Source organism: Equus caballus, chromosome X (genome assembly GCF_041296265.1).
Source record: "Equus caballus isolate H_3958 breed thoroughbred chromosome X, TB-T2T, whole genome shotgun sequence".
NCBI lineage: Eukaryota > Metazoa > Chordata > Mammalia > Perissodactyla > Equidae > Equus > Equus caballus.
The window spans coordinates 140345887-140354270 of NC_091715.1; the positions used below are offsets into that span (position 1 = coordinate 140345887).

Genomic DNA, 8384 nt, shown 5'->3' on the forward strand with positions numbered 1-8384 from the left:
CCTGAGCTAACATTTATGCCTATCTTCCTCTACTTTATGTGTGGGACGCCTGCCACAGCATGGCTTGCCAAGCGGTGACATGTCCACACGGGGGATCTGAACCCGTGAATCCCTGGCCGCTGAAGTGGAATGTGCACACTTAACTGCTGCGCCACGGGGCCAGCCCCAAGGAAAGTCGTTTTGACAAATGGTGCTGGGAAAATTCGATATCCACCTACAAAAATATGATTTTACACCATTAGCTCAGACCATACGCAAAAATGAAATCATAGGAGGAACTCTTCATGACCTTGGCTTTAGACAATGCTTTGCTAAGTACGGCACCAAAGCACAATCCATGAAAGAAAAAAATTGATAAATTGCACTTCATCAAAATTTCAAATGGTTTTCACATACCCTCACCATGGAATAATAGTTAGGAATAGAAAGGAAAGAGCTGCAGGTAGATGGTACAGCATGGGTCAACCAAATAAGCCATATGACATGATCCCTTTTACATGGAATTTCATCAGAGGTGGAAAGTAGATTAGTGGTTGCCTGGTAGTGGGCTCCAAACACAGATTAACTGTAAGTGATCACAAGTGATGTTATTAGGTGATGGAAATGTTCTAAAACTGGACTGTGATGATGGATGCATGACTTAGTATATTTACTAACAATCATTGAATCATACATTTTAAATGGGTGAATGTTATGTTATGTAAATTATACCTCGATAAAGTTATTAAAAAACCCCCACAAAAACGAACAAAGACTCTGCTCCCATCCCCCTAGAATTTTTATCTTCCAAGCTTATCCACACTGAACCTCCAGTAATTCTTCAATTCCAACTTAAATGTTCTACCCCGTTACTGGCTCCAATGGCGGCTTCTGCTTCTGGGCTTCTGTTCTGGTAAGCTATAATTCTCTGTATCTGCCTCTCTGTCTCTCCAGTTTGAGGGACAGTGGTTTGCCCTGTGACCTCAATTCTGTGACGAACCTGAGAAGAATTGTTGATTTCCAATGTGTTCAGCTTTTCTCTTTTTGTGAGGACAGGAGTGATGACTTCCAAGCTCTTTACATGCCAGAGCAGAAACCAGAAGTCTCCAATGAAGGTTTTTTTGATTTTGAAAGGTGATATCAAGGCACCTTGTATACGAGCAAGAATGATCCAGTAGAGAGTGGAGATTAGATGATGCAGGAGAAAGGGGGAGAATTTCAAGAGAAAAGTTCTTGAGAAAGACTGAGCTTTAGGATCTGAAATAGGATCCTTGCAGGAAGATTGTTCCCCTGCAAGAGTATTAGAGACAGAGAACGTAGATATCTTGGTGTGATCATTGGTGGGAGGAAGAGAGAAGTGCCATCGATAGCTTCCCTTTCCCTTATGAAATATGTGGCAAAGTCATCAGGCAGAGGTGGAGGGCAATGTGCGCTGGAGACTCAAGGAGAGAGAAAGGTTTGAAATAGCTCCCTCTCGCCATGAGGAAGTGAATTCTCTAGAGCAGTGAGTAGGTCTTCTGGGGTTGATGGGCTTTGTGTTCACATATTTGAAGCAGTCCTAAACTTATCAGAGGTGTATTTTTTCCTTGAAATGGGGACTTTCATCTGCTCAGGTGCCATCGTGAAGCAAGCTGCTAATTAGGTTTACCAGTGTTGGGGGTGTTTGCAGAGGTGGATCACCTTGGCTAAGGTGTTTGCAGCTGGATCGCCTCTACAGCTGTTGCAGTTGCCCAGAAGAAAGGCAGCAGTTGTAGTGGTGAAGAAGACAATGACCCAGATATTCTACACAGTGCTGAAGATGGGTGGTGGTGATAGGAGGGCAGCAGGGAGTATATTCTGATGACCATGTCCTTTTAAGGAACCAGGGGCCTGTAGATAGATGGAGGAGGAACAGTGTGGAAGAGGCAATGAGAAGCAAGCAGCATACCCACCCCTACTCCAGGCCCTAATGTGTGGGAGGGTGAGGTGTTGGGAGACAAAACAGCTAGCCCTTGAGAGGGCTTTGGGCTGTCTTGGTTGAGGGTAGGCCAAGCCACGGCAACAAAGGCGCCACGGCATGTGAAATGGTGTAACCACAATAGAAGTTCATTTTTCATTCCAGGAACAGTCAAAATTGGGTGTTCCTGCGCAGGAGCCATGCTCCATTTAGTGATCTGTCCCAGGCTCTGTCTGTCTTGAGGCTTTGCCAGGAAGCCCTGGTGACTCATCGTCTGCATCCAGGTGACAGAAGAGGAAAGCAAGAGTGAAGGAGGTATGGAAACTTCTTAACCCTTGGCCAGGACATGGCACACAACTTCCACTCAGTCTGATTGGCTGGGACTCAGCGGCATGGTCGCACTCGGCTGCAAGGCAAGATGGGAAATGGAGTCTACCTTCGTGCTCAGGGAGAAAAGGAGCCTTCATGTTTTAGGGAAGAGCTGGCAGTCTCTGCCAACAGGTGGAGCACGTACCTCAGGAAGCTGCCAGGTTCAGTAAAACAGGAAACCTTAAGGGAAGAAGTGGAGGTTGCGAGGGTTTTCTGGCCACTGAATCGTGGTGTTTCCCTAATGGGGATTCTCTATTTCCCTCATTCCTTCTAGACTTCTACACGTATTAATGAAGAACAGGTTGGTGGTTGCCAGGGGTACAGAGGAGGAGGTGGCTGTGGGAAGGAAGTGGATGTGTCTATAAGAGGGCAACATGTGGGATCCTTGCGGTGATGGAAATGTGCTGTATCTTGACCGAATTGCCGTCAGCATCTCCATCATGATATTGTACTACGGTTTTGCAAGATGTTATCATTAGGGGAAGCTGGCTAAAGGGTACACGGGATGTATTTGCATTATTTCTTACACCTGCGTGTGACTCTATGGTTAAGTCAAAAGTACAAGTTGGATTATACAATTCTCTGCAAATGATGCCCCCCATATTGCCTACACCAGGGGTGAAACACTCCCACAGTCCTGCCTTTGGTAGCCAACTACTCCATTCCAAGTTTCCTTAGCAAGAAAGTGGCCAAATCAGTGTTGGATTGGTGGTGTCCAAAGAATATCATTTTAGTGCTTCAGATTGTTCTCGGTGACTTTTAGTAAAGCAAGGATTTTGGTCCTTATGAGCGCCTTAAATCACAGGACTGGACTCAACAAACACTACTATGAGGTAGGCAGCCTACAGGCAATTACTTTGTGTGCCTTTTTGGAGACTGGCACTGCCACCCCACAGAGGACACCTCTCCCCAACTAGGTCGGCACACCTGCACACACACAGAGAAACACCAAGTCCTTTTCCTCTTCTCCCGTAGGAAGTTTGTGTTCAGTGCTGAGTCCTGACCCAGTCCTTATCCCCACTGTCAGGCTAATTGGACCTTCTGGTCTGACCCCCGACCCTGCAGGACTCACCTCCCTCCCCCTCACACAGCTGCCTCTTCCCTTCCTTCCCCGCTCCCCCCATGAGAGAACTCCCAGAGACACACACATTTTCACAACAGGTCCGTTTTATTGAAATCACCATCAGGGCACCCTGCTGCGGTAAAATGACGCTGGCACCACTGGCCATTTCTCAGGGGTCAGACGTTAGAGACTTCTCAGATGATTCCTCTCTGAGGTCTGTGGTCTCGCTCTGAAGTTGCCCGTGGTGCAGGTAGGCACGTGAAGTGCTGGGCTTCTCCATGCTCTCTCCGTCCTCCTCTGCCTCCTCATAATTCAGCTTTTTATTCAGCCTGTGATAGTGACCAAATAATATTGTTCCTCTCGTTTTCTTAGATTTAACTGAAGAGGCGGGATGTTTTGGAGAGACTTTTTTAGTGGATCTCCTTAGAAAGGGTCTTTTGGCCTCCGTGGTGTTCTTGGCGGCCTGGCAAGACAACAGGGTGAGCCCCGAAGGGCACTGGTTTGAGGGAAGAGGGTAGGGGATGGGTGGGAACACGGGCTTCATGAGGAGGGACTTGGGCTGAGGAGCGTGTGTGTGCCAGGCAAGGACAGGGGAGGAGTCTTGGTGGGGGGAGTCAAAGGGGAAGAGGAGGAGCTTGGGCGGGGTCATCTCACCTTGACACTGCCTCCGGACCTGGGTTGACTTGAGGACTTCCTCATCTTCCTCTCTCTGTTCTTTGGCAATGGTTCTTCCATGACTGTGCTAGAAGCTTGTGATTTCCTGGTCGCCCTCGCCATGTCAGCACCTCCCAGTGGTCTGTCTACCCCAGGCCTGCTGACCTGCCTATACATACCCCTCTCCAGGACAGGGAGGGGCCACACCCTTCAGCTTTGTTTGGTCAGCAAGGCTCTCCTCTAGCCAATGGTAGCCGTGGATGGGGCTTAGACATCACAAAGCTCCACCTTGACGCCTCTCGGGGAGGATGGGGAGCAGCCAAGATGTTCTGGTTGGGGAAAGGGGGCCCCCCTAAAGAGCCTTCCAAACTGACCTGCCCCCCTCCTCATCTCCCCAGTCAATGCTGGTGGCTCACAAGGCAGGGAGAGGGTGTTTCCTCCAAACCTTTCCCCACAGCCACCCTATTCAGTGCTTCATTCTCTTCTTTCCCTCCCTTCACCGCTACCTAGTTTCTGTATGTCGTGCCTAAAATCCACCCATGGTGCTGTGGCTGTGTTTAAGTCTCTGTGGAGATGTGAATCATCCCGCGTCCTGACTACAAATTACTCTAATGCGGCTTGAAGACCATTCACTTCTGCCAGGGTCCTTTTCCGTCCCACCTCCTTTTCTCAGGGTCCCCATTGCTCTGCTTAGTTTTCTGTTTTCCAGTCGGAAATGTCTGCCTTCATCCTGTCAGACTTCCATGAATAGACTTGCTCTACTCAGAATTGAGTCCTGTTTCAAATCTGGGACCCATGCCCACCTCAGTAGGTGGCCTACCCAGGCTTGGGTTTTCATAGGGTCAGGTGGACAAGGCAGACACATGCTACAAGTTGTGCTGGATGTTTCTATGCAGGAAGCTACAACCTAAGGCTGGTGAGTTCATGAGGGGGAGGGAGGCGTTCAACATTGTGCTTGGTGTCCAGTGCAACAAGGAAGAAAAGGGCATCCAGGCAGGAAAGGGAGAGGTAGAACTGTCTTCATTCACAGACCACAAGATAGTCTACACAGAAAATTCTATCAATCTAAAAAAGAAAAATGCTTCCAGAAGGAATAATTGAGTTTAGCAAGGTCTCAGGATACAAGATCAACATATACTTCAAGGCGCCTAGCACAGAACTGCTCATGGGTGTTTGATAAATAATCATTGATTTAACCTGATACAAAATGGATCAAATGTTCCACAACGTGTCATCAAGATTAAAGTCACACAGCAGACCCTCAAAGACTGTTGGCATTCATAGGTTCAACATCGGGTTTGAGTGACTCAATAATCTTCCAGAAGTACATGTGAATCGCATGAGCTACAGAAAGCAGGTCCCTTTGCCCAACCCAGCATCTGCCTTTGAGGGAAGCTTTGCTGCTCTCCGTTCTTCACTATGTGAAGTGATAATGCAAGTAAAGGTGGAATTGTCCTCTCAGACAAGTGCTACCAAGGATATATAGGGTCCAGCAAAGCCTGACATAATCTCTGTGGTTAAGAAAGGTGGCCCTGAGGAGGTGACATTTAAGTCAGGACTGTGGAGCCAGCTGGGCAAATGAGGAGTTTGTCAAGGAATAAGAGAAGAGCGAGCTTCAAAAATAGGGAAATAAGAAAACAATAGGTATGAAGGCCTCCAATGGGAAGATCCCTGGTGCAGAAAGTGAAGAGAGAAGAGGCTTGAGAAGTAGGTAGGCACCAAGGTAGGGATCCAAGGCCGAGTTTGGGCAGGCAACTTTTGACTTCCTCCACACTCTTAGCAACGTGCAAGGCTCTGAAGTTTTCTTCTCGTGGCGACACTTGCACAAAAAATTGAAAGTTGCAGAAACTAACAAAGAACCAAAATGAAAATCATCTGGGGTATTAAATAGTCCATCAAGCAGCTTAGCACGTGGAAACTAATTCTACCCCTTCTTTGTAGGGGCACTGAGGCATGTCCTAAGTCAGTAAATATATTAGAAGGTGCCAAAGGACCTAACGGAGTAGAAAGTCCCTGGAGCATCGTTAGAAAACTGTTCCACAGTTTCCACAAAATACATTCCACAGAAGTCAACATTGGCAGGACAGCATCATTATGCAGCCCTTCTGGTGCTTATGAGAACTCAAACTCCTTGCATATTCTAAGGGAGGATAATAAGACTCTTGTGAACTCAAACTCATAGGCTCATGCTTGGTGTTGCTACCAGTTACCATCACATTGTAAGTATCTGGGAAATTTGTCCTCTTTGAGCCCAAAGCAATGAGGGAGGAAGGGGACAGCCTCTTCGTCAGCTAGAGCAGCTAAATCAACTTTGGTGATAGATGTCACAGCCCTCATATCTGAGGATCTGTGAGTAGAATACTGGCTGGTGTTTTATTAACTCAAATAAATTAGGATCGCAAGAATCACATTTAGTTTCCAGTGTGACACAGCAAGATCTTAGGAGTCTCCACTCTACAACTTTCCAGACATTGGAATAGGCTCTCAAATGTTATTATGAAATTTTCCATCCCTAGTGCGCAATCATCTATCATGGAGAATCTATGGAGAGGCCTTAAAAGCAGAGGCTGGGTTCGATGATCTCATGAAATTTCCTGTAGTTCTAAGATCATACAAAAATCAGTATATTTCAAGGTGGCTATCCATTCAGGAGGGCCAACATTCCAACAAGGTTTCCCTACCATTAGACCAGGACTTTTTAAAAAGACTTTAAAAAGAGGATGAAGCATTGACCCAATAAGATGAAATCTTTACAAATGATTGATCCCTTCAATGGTTTTAAACAAACCTTTCCTACTTGAAATGATCCCAGAATCAGCTTCAGACTTAAAGGTGACACACTTCAGACCCAAAAGTAGAAAGGGACAGATATTGGCTAGCAGCCAAATTAAGAAACCAAGGGCAATGGTATTCACTTAATGAGAGGTCACTTAATCCAATCTTCTAACCAGAGTTAGTGTGAGCAGAGAAGAGCCCAGGGAGATCATAAAACATGTTAACACTGGAATAAATAATTAGAAAATTCCTAGGACCCTCTAGGGTCCAACTTCAAGGTTATGTCCAAGGAGAATCAGCGCTCTCCATCTGCGTTCTGCACTTCCTCAAACAGAGATAAGTAGAGAGTGAAAGGCAACCAAAACCCGAGTTAGGACGGAAGAGAGTGGAAACAAGGCCCATTACTGGCTGCAGATCAAAGTATTGCAATGTTAAAACAAAGAGGCATGGGAGGGAGTTGTGATAGACTCGCCAGGAAAATGAGGATCTTCCAGTTTATAATTCAACATCCTCATTCTGATTATATCCACTCAGCCCAACACGGAAAAGTACATCGGGATGAATTATGAGGTTGTTTTGTTTGTAATAAAATAGCAAAATTTGAAAAAACTGAATGACTCTGGTTATGGTCAGAAGGGAATGGCCATCATTTCCGTCCATTTCTTGCATTAAAATGCAAATGAGATAGTTTGTCCATAGTACGCAAAGAAAGACTGACTAATTTCCCTTAGAGGATTTTCCAGAAGTGAACAAGTTCACATGTAACCTAGCTGCTCAACCCACTCAGGACTGCCCACTTTGAGGCAGGGGCATAAGGAGTGGGCAGTAATTCCTTCATGGGGAGAATGGCTTACCACCAAGAAACCTCTCTTCTCTTTGGCTTTCATGGTTTCCTGACACAACTTGTTTCTTCTATTGCTCACCCACAAGAGCAGCAATGTCCTGAGCATCGATACAGGACCAAGATGCACAATGACCCTCCCAGAGTCTCACAGCTTCTGAGAAGCAAGTTTGGGTCTTAAAAGCATTGATGACTCCAGAGTCATTGTTTCCACATTAAACACAATCCCCTGAAATAGGTAGAAGTGCATGACCACACGTGCATGCAGCACACGCATGCATATGTGTGTAAGTACAAAAACATACATACGCATCTCACACTGGGTTCCCTCAAGACACAAACTGAAGTTCACTGGTTAGCTAAAAAGAAAAGATATAAATGTCAGTAGGTCATTTTAAGAGATTCAAGAAGAATAATGTAGGAAGAATGACATTCAAGAACAAAAGTGGTACTGCAGAGAATATGCCATATATACATATGATGGATGAAACAGCCAATGGTGCATCAGAAACTTGTAAGCAAGGCCTTGTTCTTTCTCTTTGAATTTCAAAGTACTCTAGGACAGGGGCTTCCCAAGTGGTATCCGGAGGGGTTTTCCAGGGGACCAAAGTTAGTCCAAAATGTAAATGACATAAAAGTAGAAAGCAACTTGTCACAGGTCATCCATTACATCAAGAGTCATAATGGGATGCGGAGCCCAGTGTCTTAGAGGCCAGTGATCTTCCCACTGAGTAGACAGCGGTTTCTTATACGAAAACTTAAGAAGA

General features: G+C 45.9%; 1 long non-coding RNA gene across 1 annotated transcript; it reads right to left on the minus strand.

Moving 5' to 3' along the window:
- Positions 1-3433: 3433 nt before the first annotated feature.
- On the minus strand, positions 3434-4194 carry LOC138921959 (uncharacterized). The gene is made up of 2 exons (XR_011435008.1): positions 4002-4194; positions 3434-3810 (listed from the first exon to the last, which is right to left on the minus strand). It is a non-coding gene; the product is annotated as an uncharacterized lncRNA (long non-coding RNA).
- Positions 4195-8384: the final 4190 nt, after the last annotated feature.